The sequence below is a fragment of the Anabrus simplex genome, chromosome 6 (assembly GCF_040414725.1).
Source record: "Anabrus simplex isolate iqAnaSimp1 chromosome 6, ASM4041472v1, whole genome shotgun sequence".
NCBI lineage: Eukaryota > Metazoa > Arthropoda > Insecta > Orthoptera > Tettigoniidae > Anabrus > Anabrus simplex.
This window is the reverse complement of record NC_090270.1, coordinates 236013702-236037502: the sequence shown is the minus strand read 5'-3', so window position 1 is coordinate 236037502 and position 23801 is coordinate 236013702. Positions and strand designations below refer to the sequence as shown.

General features: G+C 40.1%; 1 protein-coding gene and 1 long non-coding RNA gene across 11 annotated transcripts in view; one reads left to right on the top strand and one right to left on the bottom strand.

Moving 5' to 3' along the window:
• Nucleotides 1-23801, bottom strand: part of LOC136876380 (ionotropic receptor 75a) — a 370517-nt gene that overhangs the window by 132761 nt on the left and 213955 nt on the right. The gene's annotated exons all lie outside the window — the stretch shown is intronic.
• Nucleotides 19577-23801, top strand: part of LOC136876381 (uncharacterized) — a 131106-nt gene continuing 126881 nt past the window's right edge. For both annotated transcript variants that reach the window (XR_010860585.2, XR_010860586.2), the window contains exon 1: nt 19577-19711. This is a non-coding gene — a long non-coding RNA (uncharacterized lncRNA). The remainder of the gene's footprint in view (nt 19712-23801) is intronic.

The window sequence follows — 23801 nt, the reverse complement described above, 5'->3', positions numbered from 1 at the left end:
GCTCTGGAGAACAGATGACGCAATCATAGGAAAATATAAAGTTTTAAAAATATTTACATTATAACAATCAAGGGAGAAAAGGTGTAGTGTTCGGCGTCAATGTTTGTAACCAAAAATTAATGTCAAAGGTTGGTAACTATACAGTATTTACATTGTCCAATTGAACAGTTGAGATAAAGTTTTAAAAATATTTACATTATAACCTTCAGGGGAGAAAGGGTGTAGTGCTCAGCGTCAATGTTTGTGATAAAAAATAATGTCAATGGTTGGTAACTATATAGTAATTACATTGTCTAATTGAACAGTTGAGAATTTTACAATTATATACATATTTACACAAGAGCAGCTTGGAGAGCAAGGATAAAAAAATAAAATAAATAAAAAATTCTAGTACCAAGTGCGTCCTGATGTTTTAAAGGTTGGAAGAAGAAATTAGCATTGACATTTCAGAAATATGTAGAGAGGTTTATCTTAGTTAAAATCACCGGGGGTAGGGAAATATTTCATAGCCAAATGAGGTTTTATAGGCATCAAGCTGAACGTTGTCTGGTTGCAGCACCGAGATCGGTACAGAGACTGGTCAGTGTGTATGGAGATTCATGGGTATTCCGTGCGTTTGAATGGCAACAATGGTGACAGTTATTTGTGTGTAATTGCTAATTAGGAATATGTTGCAGGTTGAAACTTTCGCTTATTCTTTTAGTTGACTTCTGTAGCTTCGAATGTTATGTGAAGACATCGGTGTGAGATGCCGGTGAGACAAATTGATATTATTCCGTGGAATAAAGTATGGCAGACTTCGGGATGAAGTTATTGTTTATTACTGGTCTGGTGAGATACAATAGAGTTGCTTGAGTTGTGAACTGCGCTGGAGAGATTAGAATGTATACGGCAACTGCAGAGTCAGAGCGTTGTAGCTGGGGTGAGGCATCTTCTCATTCTGACTGCGAAGAGGAGCCGTAGTGGCACGCCATATTCGTGCCGATGTGCGCTGGGTTCTGGCGTGTTGTTGAAAGTTTTATTGTATGAAGTGAAAGTTATCTGTAATTGAGATGTTAATAGTATTAGTTGGTGTGTAAGAAAGGTTTATGGTAAGTAATGAAGAGTGAATGTTATGTTACATACCTGATGTGTCGCTGAGAGGTAATTGTTGATGAGTATTGGTGTACTATGAAGGAGGCTCAGTCGGTAATACGCACATGTGGTTAGCAATGGCGGCGCGAGGGGTGGAGAGCTTTGGGGGGGGAGGGGCATGGGCGGAGTCATGCGCAGAGGTGAGCTGTCAGAATGGAGGAAGGTAGAGTGGAGGGGCGAGCTTGTTGTGTATTGGGAGTGCTGGTTGATGTAGTGTTGGTTTATAAAAAGCGGAGGGGGGGGATATATGGACTCGAAAGTTACGCGGATAGTATTGATGCCTTTTTGTTAATGCGATTAATGTTATTTGCTTGTGTTGGGTGTTGTTGTGTTTTTGAAGGTTGAGTGGTTTTTATTTCTTGTGTTGTATTGGTGGGGTCGTGGTGGGGGGAAGGTGCTTGGTTGGGAGGATGTGTGGGGAAATTGGTGGGAAAGGGGGAGGTGGGGGGTAGGGGTGTAATTGTCGACGTGCTGGGTGAGTCAGTTAATGTGGTATTGAAGATTTTATACAAGTTGTTGCCTTGAAAATTTATTTTTCGTAGTAACATGGGAATTTGTTCATAAAGGGGTTTTTTTAAATCTATTATCTCGTTGAGGTTTTTGTCTTTATTGAAGTGTTGTCTAGATAGATGTATAGGTTCTCAAACTCAGTCATTAGTTTGCCTTTCTCGACTTTTTTTAGGATTGTTAAGTCTTGTTCTATTGTGGTGAAGTGGTGGCCAGTGTCCCTCATGTGGGTGCTCATTTTGAAAAATGTATTATTTTTTTTGGGCATTGTAGTGTTCTAAATAACGGGTTTGGAAGCTTCGGCCAGTTTGTCCGATGTATGAGGAGTTGCATTGTGAACAGGTGAGTCTGTAAATACCTGAGCCCGCGTAGTGGTTTCTTCTTGGGTTGACAGAGTTCTGGTTGAAAAATATGTTCTGGTTCGTGTTCTGCGTTTTGAAAGCAATGTTGACTTCGTGCTTTTTTAGGGGGTTGGCTATCTGGTGGATGATTGGATTAGTGTATGTGAAAGTTGCGTATTTGTGTTTATTGGGTTTTATTGGGGAAAGTTTTGTTGTTAAGTTTAGTTTTACTTTGTTGAAGATCTTGTTGATCATGTTGGTGTTGAATCCATTGAACCTGGCAATATCTTTTATGTAATCAAGTTCTTTTTTTAGATTGGTAGGTGAAAGGGGAATTTTTAAAGCTCTGTATATTACACTGTAGTAAGGGGCTTGTTTATGGGAGTTTGGGTGAAAAGAATTATTGTTTATTGTTGGGGTGAAGGGGTGAAGGAGGGTTTTCTGTGTATTCGAAACTCAAATGCGTTGTCCATTCGTGTGATGTTGATGTCTAAAAAATTGATGGAGCCATTGTCCTCATCTTCTTTTGTGAATTTTATGTTGTTGTCCAAAGTGTTTAGGAATGTGAGGATGTTGTCGCTGCTGTTGCACTGTTTATCGATGATTACTAGTGTGTCGTCGACATAGCGGAGCCAAAGATGAATACCATTGATGGAATTTATTATTTTATTGTGTTCTAAGTTGTCCATATAGATGTTCGCTAGGATGCCAGAAATAGGGTAAATAGGTGGTAAATCTTGTTGTTGAACGTGAAGTAATTATTGTTCAATATAAAGGTTAATATTTTAATGAACTCATCAATTTCTATTTTGCTTAGTCCACTGTGTTTGGAGATGTTGTTTTTTATGATGCTGATGGTTTCGAGAACTGGGATGTTCGGATACACGTTGGTGATGTCAAAGGAACATAGAATGTGGTTTGGTTGCAGTGTAAATTTATTCAAGGTTTGACATAGGTCAATTGAGTTCTTAATGGGGTTTTTGTTGTTGAATTTGTAGTGTTTTTTGAGAAAGTAGTGTAGAAATCTTGAAGTTATTTAGAACACTACAATGCCCAAAAAAATAATAAATTTTCCGCAGTGAGCACCCACATGAGGGACACTGGCCACCACTTCACCACAATAGAACAAGACTTAACAATCCTAAAAAAAGTCGAGAAAGGCAAACTAATGACTGAGTTTGAGAACCTATACATCTATCTAGACCAACACTTCAATAAAGACAAAAACCTCAACGAGATAATAGATTTTAAAAACCCCCTTTATGAACAAATTCCCATGTTACTACAAAAAATAAATTTTCAAGGCAACAACTTGTCTAAAATCTTCAATACCACATTAACTAACTCACCCAGCACGTCGACAATTACACCCCTACCCCCACCTCCACCTTTCCCACCAATTCCCCCACACATACTCCCACCCAAACACCTCCCCCCCAACCACGACCCCACCGATACAACACAAGAAATAAAAACCACTCGACCTTCAAAAACACAACAACACCCAAAACAAGCAAATAACATTCATTGCATTAACAAAAAGGCATCAATACTATCCGCGTAACTTTCGAGTCCATATATCCCCCCCCCCTCTCTTTTTATAAACCAACACTACATCAACCAGCACTCCCAATACACAACAAGCTCGCCCCTCCACTCTACCTTCCTCCATTCTGACAGCTCACCTCTGCGCATGACTCCGTCCGTGCCCCTCCCCCCCCAAAGCTCTCCACCCCTCCCGCCGCCATTGCTAACCACATGTGCGTATTACCGACTGAGCCTCCTTCATAGTCCACCAATACTCATCAACAATTACCTCTCAGCGACACATCAGGTATGTAACATAACATTCACTCTTCATTACTTACCATAAACCTTTCTTACACATCAACTAATACTATTAACATCTCAATTACAGATAACTTTCACTTCATACAATAAAACTTTCAACAACACGCCAGAACCCAGCGCACATCGGCACGAATATGGCGTGCCACTACGGCTCCTCTTCGCAGTCAGAATGAGAAGATGCCTCACCCCAGCTACAACGCTCTGACTCTGCAGTTGCCGTATACATTCTAATCTCTCCAGCGCAGTTCACAACTCAAGCAACTCTATTGTATCTCACCAGACCAGTAAAAAACAATAACTTCATCCCGAAGTCCGCCATACTTTATTCCACGGAATAATATCAATTTGTCTCACCGGCATCTCACACCGATGTCTTCACATAACATTCAAAGCTACAGAAGTCAACTAAAAGAATAAGCGAAAGTTTCAACCCGCAACATATTCCTAATTAGCAATTACCCACAAATAACTGTCACCATTGTTGCCATTCAAACACACGGAATACCCATGAATCTCCATCCACACTGACCAGTCTCCGTACCGATCTCTGTGCTGCAACCAGACAACTTTCAGCTTGATGCCTATAAAACCTCATTTGGCTATGAAATATTTCCCTACCCCCGGTGATCTTAACTAAGATAAACCTCTCTACATATTTCTGAAATGTCAATGCTAATTTCTTCTTCCAACCTTTAAAACATCAGGACGCACTTGGTACTAGAATTTTTTATTTTATTTTATTTTTTATCCTTGCTCTCCAAGCTGCTCTTGTGTAAATATGTATATACAGTAAAACCTCGTTAATTCGAAGTCGTTGGGACTAAAAAATCGGACTTCGAATTACGTGATTTCGAATTAACCGCCAATTCGCAATTCAGAAGTACCAACCCTTGCCGCGTTACAAAATATTCTATGGCCCGTTACTGCATGCAGTTAACCTTGATTCACAGTTTATACCCTTCAAATGCCATGAAAAAAGAACTATTTCCAAAATGTATCCAAGAAGGTGCATTTACAGTATTCAAGTAATGCACTCGGATATCTCACTGGCAAACATAACCTCACGCAACGAAAAAAAAAAAAAAAAAAGCACGATTCAAAGACGAGGAGAAATCTATGCTGGCTCCCATGTGCAAGTGCTTTATTAATTGTATTACTATACTTTACGCATTTTAGATGCCTTGTATTTACAAAGGAAGTACCCGATGCCCTTCTTAAAATCGAACTTTTCTATGACTATCCTTCTACGTTTTCCCGCCATGGCACTTCTCTCGCTCTCTCGTACTTCAGAAATGTAAACACTTGCCGCGTCACAAAGTATTCTAAGACCCATTAATACATGCAGTCACCTCGATTCACAGTTTAAACCTTTCAAATGCCATGGAAAAAACTATTTCCGAAATGTATCCAACAAGGTGCATTTACAATGTTCAAATAATGCACTGGATAAATCACTGACAAACATAACCTCACGCAACGAAAGAAAAAAATCACACAATTCAAAGACGAGGATAAATTATGCCGGTCCCCCTGTGTAAATGCATTATTTTTTGGATTTCTATACTGTTTGCATTTTTATATGCTTTGTACTGGAATGGAAAGTGCCCGACGCTCTTAAAACATTGTGGTTTATCGAACTTTCCATCCCATGTGCATTGTAACTTACTACTATGACCCATAAGACCGTTTGGGCTTGCATTAAAATAAAGCAATGCAGTTTCACCGGCAATGACAATATTGTTCGGTGCCTACGAATTTATTATTTGAGCTACGCTTTTTCGTCAACTGTCGGCATCGCCAGTGTTCGCGGATTCTGTTTTTCCGCATACTGCCTCTTGCGTGATATTACGGCGTTCCTTAAAAGATTGAATACAAAAGAATTCAGATTTCATTCAACTTAGCAATCATGAAGCACAATGTAGACCCACCGAAGTGAGTGTAAGTGCGGAAAGCTACCCTTCCACGTTCCGGATCGCGCGTTCCATTATGACGCGAAGCTGATAAATTTCGAGTTGAAATTACTCTGTAACATACTATTGTTTTAAAATGTAAAGGCAATTTCGAATTAAAAGTCTGAATTTCGGTAATGGGACCGACATTGTACTTCGAATTACGAATTATCCGTATTTCGAATTAAACAATTTAAATAACATGCAAAACTGTATCTCATGTTTCCGGGAACGAGAGCTTCTTCGAATTAGGCGGGATTTTGAATTAACCGATTTCGAATTATCGAGGTTCTACTGTAATTGTAAAATTCTCAACTGTTCAATTAGACAATGTAATTACTATATAGTTACCAACCATTGACATTATTTTTTATTACAAACATTGACGCTGAGCACTACACCCTTTTTCCCCTGAATGTTATAATGTAAATATTTTTAAAACTTTATCTCAGCTGTTCAATTGGACAATGTAAATACTGTATAGTTACCAACCTTTGACATTAATTTTTGGTTACAAACATTGACGCTGAACACTACACCTTTTCTCCCTTGATTGTTATAATGTAAATATTTTTAAAACTTTATATTTTCCTATGATTGCGTCAACTGTTCTCCAGAGCACCACTGCCGAACTCTACTATTTTAATTTTTCGCATTGGTGCTGACTTCTTATTCTATAAACCTATATGTTCAACCATCACTATTGTACAACTGTTTCTCATACTTAATTTTGTAATGTGTATTAATAATATGTATTAATTTGTGCATGTCAACTACTAACCAGGTACCTGATTTTTTGCCTTGAGGTGATAATTTGACTGATGATGCCCTCAATGAAGGGCGAAACATGTCTCAAGTGGAATCAATAATAAATTCCTAATTTGTAAAATTTTTATGTATTGAATAGGTGATAAAACAAACCTTTTAGCATCCTACATTCAGTATCTTCAATACAGATAACAATGATTTTTATCACTTGCAACGTCAAAGCCAACCAGGCTACAGTGAAAACAAACAAATACCTAAACCTCAAGGTAAAAATCGGCAAAATTTCCAAAGACATTAATTTCCTTAAAGAATGTGTTAACCTAAATTTAGTACCCAAATTCTTGAGACCACTGCTAAGGAAAAGCATTTCATTTCAAAACTCGACTATCACCCAAAACAAAGTCAACAGCATCTGGTTGAAGGACGAGATTAAACAACTATACAGGAAAAAATCATTCTTAAATTTACAGCTTAATCGAACACATTTAACCCTTGCACAACACTTATCCCCTCTTGAATGGCAATCTTTCCTAAGACATACTGACAATAAATTAACCAACATACTAGAAAGAAACAAGATACATTAAACCTCAAACTAGCCCATCTGAAGGGAACTAAACCAAGCACATCAAACCACAATAAGAACAATAATACTACATCCATTATTCCAAACAACACCCCTACTACCATCAATTTGTCTGACACCACCTTCTCTGACATAGAAATGAACCTCCTAAACAGAGGCCTAAAACACAATTGGCCTAACCCCAATACTATCGATGACCTAACCACCACTATTGCAGAAGTAGAATCCAACATTAGTAAACAGATCACCACAGAGAAACAAAATGACGTCAGACACGAAATAAAAAAGAAACCGCCCTCCCTAGTTAATGAGTTAAAAACCAACAAAAACACTACCCTTTCAAAACAAATCCATGCTTTAAAGACCAAAATAAACACCAATAACGTTATAGTAACAAAAGCCGACAAATGTAACCCAACTGTACTCATGAACAAACAGGACTACATCAAAAAAACTGAAGAATTCTTTTCCGACACAACCTACACCATCATCAACAAGGATCCTATACCAAAAGTACAACGCAACTTGAAAACCCTTCTCAAAAATTCAACTTTCCTCTTAAATGACCATGTAATCTTTAAACTAGTCAACATGAATCCATCTTTACCCACAGCCAAGTCCTTACCCAAAACCCACAAAAAAGACATCCCCATCCGACCAATTATCAACAGTAGAGGCAGTCCAACATACAAAACTTCAAGATTTTTATACTACTTTCTCAAAAAACACTACAAATTCAATAACAAAAACCCCATTAAGAACTCAACTGACCTATGTCAAGCCTTGAATAAATTTACACTGCAACCAAACCACATTCTATGTTCCTTTGACATCACCAACATGTATCCGAACATCCCAGTTCTCGAAACCATCAGCATCATAAAAAAAACCTCTCCAAACACAGTGGACTAAGCAAAATAGAAATTGATGAGTTCATTAAAATATTAACCTTTATATTGAACAATAATTATTTCACGTTCAACAACAAGATTTACCACCAAAAGGGCTTAGCTATGGGAGACCCTATTTCTGGCATTCTTGCGAACATCTATATGGACAATTTAGAACACAATAAAATAATAAATTCCATCAATGGAATTCATCTTTGGTTCCGCTATGTCGACGACACACTAGTAATCATCGATAAACAGTGCAACAGCAGCGACAACATCCTCACATTCCTAAACACTTTAGACAACAACATAAAATTCACAAAAGAAGATGAGGACAAAGGCTCCATCAATTTTTTAGACATCAACATCACACGAATGGACAACGCATTTGAGTTTCGAATACACAGAAAACCCTCCTTCACCCCACTAACAATAAACAATAATTCTTTACAACCAAACTCCCATAAACAAGCCCCTTACTACAGTTTAATATACAGAGCTTTAAAAATTCCCCTTTCACCTACCAATCTAAAAAAAAGAACTTGATTACATAAAAGATATTGCCAGGTTCAATGGCTTCAACACCAACATGATCAACAAGATCTTCAACAAAGTAAAACTAAACTTAACAACAAAACTTTCCCCAATAAAACCCAATAAACACAAATACGCAACTTTCACATACAATAATCCAGTCATCCACCAGATAGCCAACCCCCTAAGAAAGCACGAAGTCAACATTGCTTTCAAAACGCAGAACACGAACCAGAACATATTTTTCAACCAGAACTCTGTCAACCCAAGAAGAAACCACTACGCGGGCTCAGGTATTTACAGACTCACCTGTTCACAATGCAACTCCTCGTACATCGGACAAACTGGCCGAAGCTTCCAAACCTGTTATTTAGAACACTACAATGCCCAAAAAAATAATAAATTTTCCGCAATGAGCACCCACATGAGGGACACTGGCCACCACTTCACCACAATAGAACAAGACTTAACAATCCTAAAAAAAGTCGAGAAAGGCAAACTAATGACTGAGTTTGAGAACCTATACATCTATCTAGACCAACACTTCAATAAAGACAAAAACCTCAACGAGATAATAGATTTAAAAAACCCCCTTTATGAACAAATTCCCACCTTACTACAAAAAATAAATTTTCAAGGCAACAACTTGTCTAAAATCTTCAATACCACATTAACTAACTCACCCAGCACGTCGACAATTACACCCCTACCCCCACCTCCACCTTTCCCACCAATTCTCCCACACATACTCCCACCCAAGCACCTCCCCCCAACCACGACCCCACCGATACAACACAAGAAATAAAAACCACTCGACCTTCAAAAACACAACAACACCCAAAACAAGCAAATAACATTCATTGCATTAACAAAAAGGCATCAATACTATCCGCGTAACTTTCGAGTCCATATATCCCCCCCCCCTCTTTTTATAAACCAACACTACATCAACCAGCACTCCCAATACACAACAAGCTCGCCCCTCCACTCTACCTTCCTCCATTCTGACAGCTCACCTCTGCGCATGACTCCGCCCGTGCCCCTCCCCCCCCAAAGCTCTCCACCCCTCCCGCCGCCATTGCTAACCACATGTGCGTATTACCGACTGAGCCTCCTTCATAGTCCACCAATACTCATCAACAATTACCTCTCAGCGACACATCAGGTATGTAACATAACATTCACTCTTCATTACTTACCATAAACCTTTCTTACACATCAACTAATACTATTAACATCTCAATTACAGATAACTTTCACTTCATACAATAAAACTTTCAACAACACGCCAGAACCCAGCGCACATCGGCACGAATATGGCGTGCCACTACGGCTCCTCTTCGCAGTCAGAATGAGAAGATGCCTCACCCCAGCTACAACGCTCTGACTCTGCAGTTGCCGTATACATTCTAATCTCTCCAGCGCAGTTCACAACTCAAGCAACTCTATTGTATCTCACCAGACCAGTAAAAAACAATAACTTCATCCCGAAGTCCGCCATACTTTATTCCACGGAATAATATCAATTTGTCTCACCGGCATCTCACACCGATGTCTTCACATAACATTCAAAGCTACAGAAGTCAACTAAAAGAATAAGCGAAAGTTTCAACCTGCAACATATTCCTAATTAGCAATTACCCACAAATAACTGTCACCATTGTTGCCATTCAAACGCACGGAATACCCATGAATCTCCATACACACTGACCAGTCTCCGTACCGATCTCGGTGCTGCAACCAGACCACGTTCAGCTTGATGCCTATAAAACCTCATTTGGCTATGAAATATTTCCCTACCCCAGGTGATCTTAACTAAGATAAACCTCTCTACATATTTCTGAAATGTCAATGCTAATTTCTTCTTCCAACCTTTAAAACATCAGGACGCACTTGGTACTAGAATTTTTTATTTATTTTATATTTTTATCCTTGCTCTCCAAGCTGCTCTTGTGTAAATATGTATATAATTGTAAAATTCTCAACTGTTCAATTAGACAATGTAATTACTATATAGTTACCAACCATTGACATTATTTTTTATTACAAACATTGACGTTGAGCACTACACCCTTTCTCCCCTGAATGTTATAATGTAAATATTTTTAAAACTTTATCTCAACTGTTCAATTGGACCGTGTAAATACTGTATAGTTACCAACCTTTGACATTAATTTTTGGTTACAAACATTGACGCCGAACACTACACCTTTTCTCCCTTGATTGTTATAATGTAAATATTTTTAAAACTTTATATTTTCCTATGATTGCGTCATCTGTTCTCCAGAGCACCACTGCCAAACTCTACTGTTTTAATTTTACGCATTGATGCTGACTTCTTATTCTATAAACCTATATGTTCAACCATCACTATTGTACAACTGTTTCTCATACTTAATTTTGTAATGTGTATTAATAATATGTATTAATTTGTGCATGTCAACTACTAACCAGGTACCTGATTTTTTGCCTTGAGGTGATAATTTGACTGATGATGCCCTCAATGAAGGGCGAAACATGTCTCAAGTGGAATCAATAGTAAATTCCTAATTTGTAAAATTTTTACGTATTGAATAGGTGATAAAACAAACCTTTTAGCATCCTACATGGTGTATAGAAGACGAGAATGGACACCTAATTGGAGATAGAAAAGAAGCGCTAGAGAGGTGGAAACAATACTATGAAAAGCTGTACTCTGGGGGAAATGATGATGTAGAAGTCCAGCAACCAGGAGGGCCTTCTGCATTGGAACCTTCCATTCTACAAAGCAAAGTCAAGAACAACATTAACCATTTGAAAATAAACAAATCCCCTTGGCTGGATGGTATTTCTGGAGAGATGCTTAAAGAAATGGGTGAAGAAGGCTTGTACGTGATGCACTCATTGTATAATAGGATATGGATGATGAGAGAATGGCCAAAAGATTAGACAAGCTCTGTCTTAATCCCCTTGCACAAGAAAGGGTCAGTCAGGAAGTGTTCCAACTATCATACAATTGCTCTGATATCTCATGCAAGTAAGGTTTTATTGAACATCATAAACCAGTGTCTCAAATCTTAAATAATGCCTAACATATCCATTGAGCAAGCAGGATTTGTTGCAGGAACACAGGAACAGGTTTTTAATATGAGGCAAATAATTGAAAAATCTTGTGAATTCTGTGTTCCTGTGCTAATATGCTTCCTTGACTACAAGAAAGATTTTGATTGTGTTGTCTGGAATAAACTATGGCAGGTTCTTGGTGAATTTGGCATTCCACAACATCTAATATCATTACTGAAAAGTCTGTATGCAAACAACATTGCAACTATAAAGTATTTAGCAGAGTGCCCAACAGGGCTGCATATTATCTCCTATTCTATATAACATCTATGCTGAATATGTGATGAAGAAAGCCCTCAATGACTGGACTGGAGGCATATCAATTGGTGGACGAAAAATCAGTAACCTGCACTTTGCTGATGACACCACTCTCCTTGCCAGCAGTGAAGATTTAACTTGCAGAATTACTATCAAGGGTAAAAGATGCAAGTTTAGAATATGGGCTAGAGATCAACCTGAACAAGTCCAAACTAATGATAATTAACAGAGCAGCACAGATCCAGCTGACAGGTCATTTAAGGGATCTGGAAATGGTAAATGACTTTATATATCTTGGGGCGACCATCTGTGATACTGGAAGTTCTGACAAGGAGATTAGGAGACGTATCACCTTAGGGTGCGTTGCCATGAGCAGACTCATAAAAATATGGCAGAGCAGAGCAATCACAAACAGTACAAAGATTAGACTAGTTGACTCTATTGTGTTCTCTGTCTTTCTTTATGGTTCCGAGACCTGGACCCTCAAGGCAAGAGATAAGTACCGTATCAACACCTTTCAGATCTGGTGTTGGAGAAGGATGCTCCATGTACTTTGGACGGAAAGAAGAACTAATGCATCTATTATTCAAGAACTGAATATCTTCAAATGTCACTCTTCTCGTGTCATAAGGAGAATTGTCCAATTCTTTGGACATATTGTAAGATGGGATAGTGAAAATCTGGAGAAGTGTATCATGGAAGGCAAAGTTGTCAGCAGAAGACCACAAGGAAGGACATTGAGCAGCTGGATTGATCTAGTTCTACATACCACCAGTCTGACTCTTCAGCAGGCTTTAAGAGGAGCTGAACATCGCCAAAGTTGACGCTGCTTAATCAAGAATTTCGTGTGAAATCAATGGGGTCACGACGCTCAGCAATGAGTTACACAACTTGTCACCGGTTGGTGGGACGGAGAACTGAAACTACAGTGTGTTTGGAAATGTAAATTTTAATTTTTTTATTTGTCTGAAGGATTTAATTTTTTGCAACTCTGGACTCTACTGGAATTTTATGTAACGGCAAGAAATATCGAACTGTATGAACATTGCAACATGCAAAAGTGTTTTGAAGTGATTTTTTTTAAAATGTAGTTTTTATGTAATCTGATGTAAAATTTGTAAGGTGATTTATTTTGGAGCATCCTGTACCTGTACTGCAAGCGCGGTTTCCTATGATGAAATTTTGGTGTTGTAATCGTAATGTTCCAGAACTTGTGCAATTGCTAACGATGGTAAAATGACCATATATGGTCACAAGATTTCCTATTGGCAAAAAGGTCCAGGAATCTAGGGTAAGTTTGATCTTATTGGTTGATTGTAATCGGGCCATTTCCGGCCTTGTGGCTGGCTTCGAAAAATGATGCGTGAGCTCAGCGTCATTTTCCATCCAACTGCCCTCGCGAGCGTTCGCGCTCGAGGGCTACCCTCAGGAACTCCTGCCTTTCCGAAGTAAGTGTTATTTCAGTGTTTTTGCAATGTTATTCTCAATGTTTTCCGGTTTCGTTTCATTTAGTTTAATTCCTTTTGTGTTACAATATTTCTTCGCTTAATGTCATCTTAAAAGTTTAATTTGATGAGTCCGAGTTTACCCTAGGTTCCAATTGCCGTACTTTCAATTCTTTCATCCATTAAATACTTTCGCTTTAAACTATACCTTTAATGTAGCATCACCTTCATTGTTAAATCAAGTTTTATGTTAAGTTACTTAAGTATGTCTTGTTTCCGTGTTGTGGAACTGTATTTTGAAAACTTTCTTGTCATTTTTAATATAGTTGAGCTAGAGGGTGTTTCTTGTAAGTCTTTTCTCCCCCATAACGTCATACGTTCCATACACCTTGATAAGGGCTTCCCGCAGCTTCCACATCCTGTCTTAGTTGTCATTTTTAGGCCTGTAAGTGTTCCCTGTTTTGGTTTATATGAATTCTCCGCCACTGTGTCATTTTCCTATCTCATTCTTATTATTCCTCTTATATTACTTTCTATTATTATTCTTATTTTATCATTATTCTTTTCTATATTATTATTATTATTATTTATGTACGCGCCGAACCGTAGGTTACACAACTCATGATGATGACATGCAGGTTTACAAAGTAGAACAGGGCTTAGAATCAAAAATTTCAACTGTAAATGACAAAATGTCATCCAAAATTAACGACATCATCAATCGATTAATAGAGCAGATATCGGATATCAGGTCAAAACTGGGACAGGATGAACAGATCGGTAGTAGGGTAAACCAGCTGGAAGGGGACATCTTGAACCTCAAGGAGGAGGTGAAAATCCAAGTTTATGGCATAAAGCAACAGGTTGAGGGGAGAATTTCTACTGTTGAGGGAAATTTTGAAAGCCATATCTCTGCCGTTGAGGGAAATTTTGGGAGCCGTATTTCTGCTGTCGAAGGAAGGCTAGAAAACCGGTTTTTGACTATCAACGGAGATGTGCAGAATATAAGAGAAAGCATCCTTCACGTAGTAGAAGATAGATGGACTCGAACAGGACCTCTCGCCATGCCTCTAACCCCCTCAAACCAAATCAGCATCACAGCACACCTAGACCTGAAGGTGATCATAGAGAGCCTTCCAGAATTCCACAGATGACTGGAAGAGAACCCAACTAGCTTCATTGAGGGATTGGTCAGTCTACTAGGAAGAACTAATCTACCAGAGAACATCTTCGTTCAACTCATCACACAACGTTTAAAGGGGTAAGCCACTACTTGGTGGAATAACTTGAAGGGCTTAAATTTAAACTGGACGGACTTCAAGAGGGAATTCTCGCTAGGTTTAATTCCGAAGGGATGAAGAGCTCCATGAAAAGGAAGCTACTGACTGAGGCACAACCCACTGGCATGAGAGCTAGCACCTTCATCCTACAGAATTACCAACTCTTCAAGCATCTGCACCCAGAAGGAAGCGAGAACAAGATCTTACGAGACATCACAGAGCTACTCCACAATAAGATTCGACCCCTAGTGAAAGTATCACAACCGAGATCCTTTGATGATCTACGTAGAACCATCACCCAGTTGGAGGAGAAACACAAGAGCAAAGCTACGGAAGAGACCAGTGCAAGTAGGAAGTGCTACTAGTGTGGAAGAATGGGACACCTGAAGAACAAGTGCCCAGGATTGACGTCAGAGAAACTAGGTCCGGCCCATTCTGGATTAAGGGGGGATGGGTCCAGGAACAGGAAGGGGCTTCAAGACCAAACAGACAAGCAGCCCTGGACAAGCAGGATAGGGATTGGTTAGATTGTGGGCAGAACAGACCAATCTTGCCCAGTGATCATCTTGAGGATAGGCAATGAGAAATTTTTAGCCATACTCGACAGCCAAGCAAGTCACTAATTTGTAAATCGGACTCTTGCCAGATTATTACCGCACATGAAGTCTCGCTATCTCAAAAGGGTAGTAGGAGCAGTGAACGGGAAACCTATTCCATTCAAGGACAGACTAACCTAACTGCTAAATGCATGGACTTGCCTATTATAACTGACATTGCAGTGATTCAGAACCTAATACCTGCTATCATATTAGGTCATTACTTTCTATTTTAGGCAATCCTAGACTATGCAGTCATGAAGTCTTTTTGGGAAAAGCCAGATGCCTGAGGTTCACCTGACACGATGGGAATCTCCAGATTTGCAAGGAGACGGAAGTCGACGTAGACCTGGGAGATATCCAGTTAATTCAACCAAGCGAAGAAGCGGAGCTGAGACGTGCCTTAAAAGACTTTCCTGAAGTCATCACCAATAAAATAGGATGGACTACCACTGTAACACTCACCATTGAATGCAGCACTTCCTCACCCATCAAGCTACATCAATATCCAATCAACACGGATAAGCGCAACTTCGTAACTCAGAAGATGAAAGAGATGAAAGGGCAAGGTCTCATCGAACCCTCTACATCCTGTTGGGCTTCACCTATCATCCTACCAAAAAAAGAAGAATGGGGAGTATCAACTGTGTGTGGACTTCTGTAGGTTGAATGAGAAGACCGTTAGTGACGCCTACCCCATGCCTGACCTGAAAGACTCGCTGAAACAAGTAAGTGGGTCTAGGATTTTCAGCACACTGGATCTCAGCACTGGATACTGGCAAGCGGAGGTCGAGGAAATTTCTAGACCACTGACCGCCTTCATGACACCGAGAGAATTGTACCAGTTTACAGTAATGCCTTTTGGATTCAAGAATGCTCCTGCATCCTTCATATGACTGATGGATAAGGTATTGTCAGGATATGTTGGAGATTACTGCCAAGTGTATCTCAACGATATTTTAATTCACAGCAAGAATTTTCAAGAACACCTTGTACATCTGAGAAAAGTGCTGGAATGACTGAAGATTCATGGGCTGACTTGCCAACTGGAGAAGTGCCACTTCACGCAGTCCCATGTAGAGAATCTTGGCCATGTCCTAACATCTGAAGGCTTAGAAAGGCAACCGGAGAAGAACAGAGCTATCGAAGAAGCTGAATGCCCGAGGACCAAGCAACAAGTGCATCATTTCCTTGGTTTGTATGGATGGTATAGCAGCTTCATGCCATACTTTGAAGAGAAGGCATACCACTCAACAATCTACTCCATAACAACTGCCCGTTCTGATGGACAAGCAAGGAAGAGGCAGTATTCCAAGGCATTAAGGCTGCAATATGCAACTCTCCTGAACTAGGTCATCCTGACCCTCAATGGAAGATGTGCCTGCAGACGGATGCCAGTGACTCCAGCCTAGGAGCAGTGTTATTCCAGGAGAGGAGTGACAGCAGAAGGGACATCATCGAGTATGTGAGCAGAAAGCTATCTCCCATCAAACAATGCTACTGCACTGCCGAGAAGGAAGCCTTAGACATGGTGTGGGCCATGGGCAAATTCAGAGGCTACGTGGAGAGAAGGAAGTTCCAGCTTTACACCAATAACACCCTTCTGAAATGGTTGAACTCGGCCTCTGGCTCAAAATCTAAATGGATGTGATGGGCTCTGTTAATCACAAAATTTTATTTCGATGTATGTCACGTCCCAGGATCGATGAACCTAGGAGCAGACAGTTTATCTGGGCACCCGATGATGGAACCTGAAGCTAGGAGCATCATTGTCAAGAGGGAGTTCCCACGAAAACACCAGAGTGAGCCCAAAGAACCTGTCCTTATGACCATCAAGAAGGAACTTGATCTGGAAGTAATCAAACAGTGACAAGAACAAGACAAACCCTGTAGGGCCACGACGCAGTGGATTAGGAGACAGAACATCAATAGTCGAATCATCCCGAGGGAATTCAGGATGTGCTACAAGAACTTCCGAGTTGACGGAGGACTCTTAATGTAGAGATCGCACCTCTCTGACGTGCCTGCAGTGGTTGTGATACCCAGACAGCACATGATGGACATCCTCGAGAAGTTCCATAACAGCACTGAAGCTGGACATCCAGGAGGTGAAGAGACATACCAGTCTATCCAACAACGATTCTTCTGGGTCAACATGTGGAAAGACATCCTGGACTATGTGAAGGGGTGCTACATCTGCGCTTGCACCAAGGCAAGCAACAGGAAGGCAGATTCTGGTCAGCAAGGAAGACGGCCGCAACGCCCTTAGGTGGTCCTTGCCCTGGACTTGATGGGTTCTTACCCTAGAACACCACGGGGTAAAACACGATTCCTAGTAATCACCGACCACTTCACAAAATGGGCTGAGGCCTTTTCGATACCAGAAGCCACGAAGGGGCACACCACCAAGTTTCACATGGTTATCCACGGTGCATTCTGTCAGACAACGGGAGACAGTTCACGTCAAGGAAGTGTCAGCAAATGATGACATAATGGGGTGTGGACCACTGGAACACCTCTATCTACAACCCAAGGGCCAATCTGATGGAACGACAGAACCAGGAGCTAAAAAGGATGTTATGGATCCACCAGACAAAGAACATTGACTTTGGGACCATCAGATACCGCAGTCACTCTTTGCCCTGCGATGACGCATCAACCATATCATAGGCTACTTCCTAGCGGAGCTGTTCCTTGGTCAACAGCTATATGGCACCGGGTATTGGGAGATTCATCCACTGCCCACTTCTGGCCAAGATGATGCAGCTGTTTCCCTAAAAGAGTGGCAGCATAATCAGCAGCACGACATCAAGGAGAATTTGGCCGAGAAGAGATCCCTTACCCAGGCCAAGGTGCAATATGTCAAAGAGACCCAGATCTTACTATCAGGCCAACAAGTACTGCGACGTAACCACCCAGTCAGTAATATGATTGGAAGTTTTCACGCAGGTCTTGCACTTAAGTGGGTTGGTGCCATCGTGGTGGATAAGAAGCTGGGCCATGGGATCAGCTCACCAAACACCAATCTCCTGTCAAGTTCAATACATCGGAGTTGCGGTGAGTCACCCAACCGCTGCACATACAGAGTAAGCCTAGTATTACCACGGGTCCACCTGGAGGAGAGGCTACTAATGACACAGCTCAGTCTGGTCATGAGGAGAACGCATCAACTTTCATCGAGATAGAGGCTGGCAGCAAGGCAACCCTGACACCAACATGGCATGATTCGGTGAAGAGAAGGAGAGCACATCCAGCGACGTTGAAGAAGAGAGAAATCTACGTCCAAGGCAAAGTCGATGAGTGTGATGAACTGTCAAAATTGTTTATAGGGGGGATATTGATGCAAGTGTAATAGACTGATTTAACTTGAAAACAATGTTATATAACCCATGGGTAAATAATGCCAATATCAAGCTTGAACTATTATTATTATTATTATTATTATTATTATTATTATTATTATTATTATTATTATTATTATTACTTGTAAGGTATGGCTATGAAGTGTTTACATCCACTTATGAGTATTATTATTTACATAGTTGGACGATAGTATTATTTGTGAGGTTATGTCATGAAATATGTATTGTATGTATATATTAATATGAGTTTAGTTAATGTAAGAACACATAATTAACAGTATATAATTTATTATAACCTGTATATATGATGTGTAATCCACTATAGTATTGTGCAACACACGTTATATCCAGAATAATGTTAGATACCATGAGCACTATGTAGAACCTTCCTTACATTGCAGCTATGTATTAGGCACTATAGAATTTATGAGAAAAGGTGGTGTGTAACATCCTTCTAGAAGACTGGCCAGGTAACCTATATAAAGAGACAGTCTCGAAGGTGGAGTTGAGTTCTTGTTTAACAGGATTAGTTTTTGTGAACTTGTGTTGTGCTTAAGCCAACATGCTAAAGTATCAGTCAGCTGTTTCAAGATGGCAGTCTTAGATTTTGATTCTTCGTGACAGGCAGTTGTTCAAAATGGTGGTTAATTGATGTGTAATATGTAAATAGTTGTAAATAAATTAGTGTGCACAAGTGGCAGCATTTAGTATGCGCCTTTGTGAATACATCTAAACCGAAACAATATCAACATCTACATCTGCAGATGTAGATGACAGCTCGACGTCCATCCCATAATCAGTGGACGGTGGGACTGACGCCCAGAAATTCGATTTACCTTGGGGGCGGGATTTCATCCTACAAGAGGTACGCGCAGGTTCACGAGCAGGCATGCCTGCTGGCACTGATTCATACCTTCCAGATAGAGGGCATGATTTCCCCTTTGCAGGAGAAGTGTGGGAGCATTGGTAAGGGCGCTCTGCTTCTCCACCTTATTTTCCTTTGCTGGAGTGGGAGTAGCTTTCATTGATCTCCTTGTGGGGGAAGACTTGGCCTTCCCCCTCTGCTGAGCCAGCTTAGGAGTCCCAGCTGGCTCTGTAACCGTACGTATGTATGATCCCTGAATTTTTAGGTTAGGAAATTTTCGTATATAGTTTGTAATGTTAAAAACATGTAATTTTGTTTATTTAGAATGTAAAAACATAATATTATAAGAAGAATGTGTAGTTAGGGAATATTGCATATGTGCATCATTATATTTTGTATAAATTTCCGTTTGGGTAAGAGTCTGTAAATATGGCCTAGCCATAAGGATTGTGCAACCGGGAAAACTGCGACTATATCGGGAAGGACGATTGGAGTCTGTTGAATGTGTTGCAACAAAGTGGCTTGGAAACACAGGATATGGCAGGTAGTATAGGCTGAAGAATTGGAGTGGATCAATGTGGATGTACGTGAGTGGACGTTCGATGTTACATCTGACGCACAATAGCCAATACGAGGGCTTTGTTTTAAGCGAGGTTGGGTTGACTGAGTGACGCGTGAAGATGTGCCGGTGAGAGCGTTGCTACCAGTAAACTTTTCTGGAAGGTATAACCACGTGTAGCAAGCCTATATAAGCATGTACGCGTGTGCGGCAAGTCATTCTTATGCTGATTCTGGCTGATTATAATTCTGATTCTGATGCTGATTCTGTGTGTCTCATTCAGACCGGTGTGCGGGAGCTACATATTTTGCGCAGTTTCCAATGCAATCTTCTATTGTTCAGCTTGAACAACTCTCAATTTCTTCATAAAGTAATTCATCGTCGGCCGAGCATGCTGTTTCGATGGGAGAAACGTGAGGCGTGACACTAACCGGTGCAGCAATCGGTAAGGATCCAAGACATCGATGAAGAAGTGTGTAAATAAGGTTAGGGATGCTCTTCATAAAGAAGGTTGCATCCGTACATATAGAAAGTCGTCGTACTTTCTTTACCAGATTAGGCTTTTCTTCTGCAACAGTAGAGTTCAGTGTGACTCTCACCTGAAGGTATAATAAATGTAAATAGTGAAAATAATTTTATGGTGGTTTGAAGATGTTTGTAATTTGCCTTTATAAGCGGCAAACACGAGTTGGTCTCGTTAAGTGATTTTTTTTAAATTGGTGTTTTTAGTGGTTTGTAATTTGCCTTGTAAACGGCAAACACGAGTTGGTCTCGTAAAGTGATGTTTCTTTCTTGATGTTGGTGGTTTGTAGACGTTTGTAATTAGACCTTGTAAGCGGCAAATACGAGTTGGTCTCGTCAAATGATTTATTTTTGTATGTGGTTTTTAGTGGTCTGTATATTTGCCCTTTGTAAACGGCGAACAGGTGTTGGTCTCATCAAGTGATGATTATTGAGGTAATTTATATATATTTTTATTTATTTTGGGAGTAAAGTCATGGAAGGAAGGAAACTTGCAGTGAATCTTTTATCAGTAGAGTATGGATGAACCTGGCATGCTACCCAAATCTAATTTCAGAGGTAAACAGGTAAGGTTATAAAGTAAGTCTGGAGCTTCGTCAGCCTGATGACCATCGCCTTGGGAGAGGGAGTTACTCATTGCTCTACATAGTTATATATTCCTGTAATTGATTTACAGGTGGTGCCCAGTCTTGGTATTTACACTTATTTTAGTCACCGTTTATTCATTTCATATTTTCAAAAGTTTGCAATAGTTACAATTGGCGCCCAACATGGGGCAGAATAATATCCAGACTTGCTATATGACCTCGATAGGCACATTTGGTCCAGTGTTTTAGTGAGCTTGTGTTAGGAGTTGTGTATCGGTGTTGTCATGTTTTGAGTTCTGTGTTTTATCAGTGGAATATGAATAATAGTAAGAGTAATAGTAGTGTAATGAATTTGAGAAGGAGAAAAGTGCATAAAGGAAGTATGTCAGTTAATAATGAGGAGAGCAGCTTTGACACAAGCACACAAAGTTTGATGAAAGTAGTTTTCAGAGTGATAAAGTAAAATAAACTCGTGTCCTCATCCCGAGGTGGTGCAGCTCTTTTCAGGCACACCCCCATTGGAGGTGAGCTGCATGTACCATTTCAACCACATACCAGCCCTCCTGCCATTCTTAAATTTCTGGCAGTACCGGGAATCGAACCCAGGCCCCCGAGGACGGCAGCTAATAACACTAACCGTTACGCTACGGAGGCGGACTTCAGAGTGATAATATGTCTATGGAAAAAGTGTATGGAACTGTAATGCTGGGGTGAAGGGGAAGTTAGTGAGCAAAATCAAAGTAACATGGGGGATAATAATGAGTTTATGAAGTTAGTATTGGAGCAGTTGGCCAAATTGATTGATCAAGGGAATAATTTGAGTAGTCAAATTAGTAATCAGGGGAAGGAATTAAGTGATAAAATTAGTAATGTAGGGGAGGAGGTAAGTAATTTAATTGATAAGCATTGCACGGCAGCTAATGATTGGGGTAGTAGTGTGGAGAAAGCAATTGATAATGTAGGGAGGGAAGGTGATGATCCGATAGATTTTGGGGGCAAGGGGTGTGAAGAAAAGGAGGAGGATTTGTCGGAGGACCTACTATGTGCTAAAATTGATGGTGATAACATTGTGGTAATTGATGCTCTTCGGGAAGTTGTAGAAATTGAAAAGGAAGTTAGTTGTAAAGGTGATGAAGATTATTTTGTGGAGGAGGAGTCTGAGGAAGACATATCATGTTGTAGAGGTTGGTGTAATTGAGGAGATTAATGTTATGTCGATAATGTGTCAGAGTAGTGATGATTTTGAGATTAATAAAACTTCCGTTAAGAGGGTCAAGAGCAGCAGTGTTGATGGCACGAATGATGTGCAAGTGGGAACAGCGATGAAAGATATGAAAGATGTAGGAATTATGGGAGAATTCAGTAGTAATGTTTGGGATCTCGAGGTCAGTGATAGTAGTGATTTCAGGAAGAGAGAGAGTGTGAGTGAAGGAAAGTGTGAGAAGGGTTGTGTGAATGAGATTGAGGTGATTGAAGTTGGTATGTCCGATAAGGATGAGTGGATGAAAACTGTTGATGTTGTGGGTGAAAGTCTTTGTGACGTGGAGGTTAGGTCACATTTTGTGCATAGTGAGAATCATAAGAGTGGTTGTGAATATTATGGGGATTCAGGGTTTGAAGATTTTATGAGGAGTAATTGTGTTGGAAAGCTTTTTGCTATTTGGAGAAAATTCAATGAAAGTGAGAGTGACATTGTGAATGAGAGAACAGGAGGTCGATTCAAACATATGTTGAGTGGAATATCTGATGCTGAAGATCGTACGAATGATTTCAATGAAGTGTTGAAGAGTATTGATGCGAGATTTGCGATTGTGGTGTGTTTTCGGAACAGGAGGAATGTTTTGATTGTGAAATGTATATGTGTTCCGAATGAAAGTCTGTGTAAGTTGTGTGTGAAAGAATGGGAAGAGAGTTTTTGTGTGAGATTGGCAACCATGGTAGATCTATCCTCAGCAGAAGCGGTATCTTCAAAGGTGCAGTGTTCATAGACCTTACAGCCGCTTATCATACAGTTTGGAGAGAGGGAGTTGTGTATAAGTTTTTTAAACTTGTTGGATGCAGAGTATTGTCACAACTCATAAACAACATGCTGTCAGATAGATTGATCCAGGTAGTTATGGATAACAAACATAGTAAAGTTAAAAAGCTCAACAATGGTCTCCCTCAAGGATCTGTGCTCTCTCCATTGCTGTTTAATATGTACATTGCCGATATACTCCATACTACATCACGCCAATTCGCTTACGCAGATGACCTAGCAATAGTTACTCAGCAATCCAATGTGAATGAAATAGAAGCAATTCTGAACAGAGACCTTGTCATTTTGAGCGAGTACTTTGATAAGTGGTGTTTGATACCTAGCACCAGCAAAACGGAAACCTGTCTCTTTCACCTTAATAACAAGCAGGCAAACATTACTTTGAATGTTTCCCTCGACAACTCTCCCCTACCACACAATTCTAACCCCAAGTACCTTGAAGTAACTCTTGATCGGACACTATCCTTCAGGAAACATTTAATGAATACTGCTGCTAAACTAAAGACCAGGAACAATACCATTCAGAAACTTGCAGGTTCTACATGGGTAGCATCAGCATCCACTCTTAGGTCGTCAGCACTGGGACTGGTATACTCTACAGCCGAGTATTGTTCTTCTGTTTGG